Source organism: Trichechus manatus, unplaced genomic scaffold (assembly GCF_000243295.1).
Source record: "Trichechus manatus latirostris isolate Lorelei unplaced genomic scaffold, TriManLat1.0 scaffold00030, whole genome shotgun sequence".
Taxonomy (NCBI): domain Eukaryota; kingdom Metazoa; phylum Chordata; class Mammalia; order Sirenia; family Trichechidae; genus Trichechus; species Trichechus manatus.
The window spans coordinates 10,999,023-10,999,502 of NW_004443966.1; positions in this window are offsets into that span (position 1 = coordinate 10,999,023).

Consider the following 480-nt stretch of genomic DNA (forward strand, 5'->3'; position numbering starts at 1 on the left):
CGGCCGCCCGGGCCCCGCCAGGGACCCTGGCCGGCGCGCTGCGACCCTGCGCCGCGCGGGGGCTCTGCTCTGCTGGGGTCTGCGCTTCAGTGCCTGGCTCTCTCAGGTTGCTTCGGGCCCCTGTTGGGCCGCTTGTTCTCTTAGTCCTCCCGTCTCTGGGACCCCGTGGCTCTTTCTGCCTCAGTGTCTCTGATTCTTTTCCCTGTGGTCACCTCAGGGTCTCCTCCATCTCTTTTCCAGGCCCAGAGGAGGCGAATTCAAGGCCTCTGCCTCTGTCCGGATGGCCTCGGCTTGTTGCCCAGGTCCTGGCCCGAATCCTGGTTAACCTCCCCACATGCCACCAGCCAGCCCACCCAGGACACGGTAGTTCCCTCCTCATCCCCACTTTCATTGCCATTACCAGTTGAGCGCGTCTGGTGGCCTCCTTCCCTTGCTATTGCAATAACCGAATGCCAGCTAGCACATGTACCCCAAGCAATG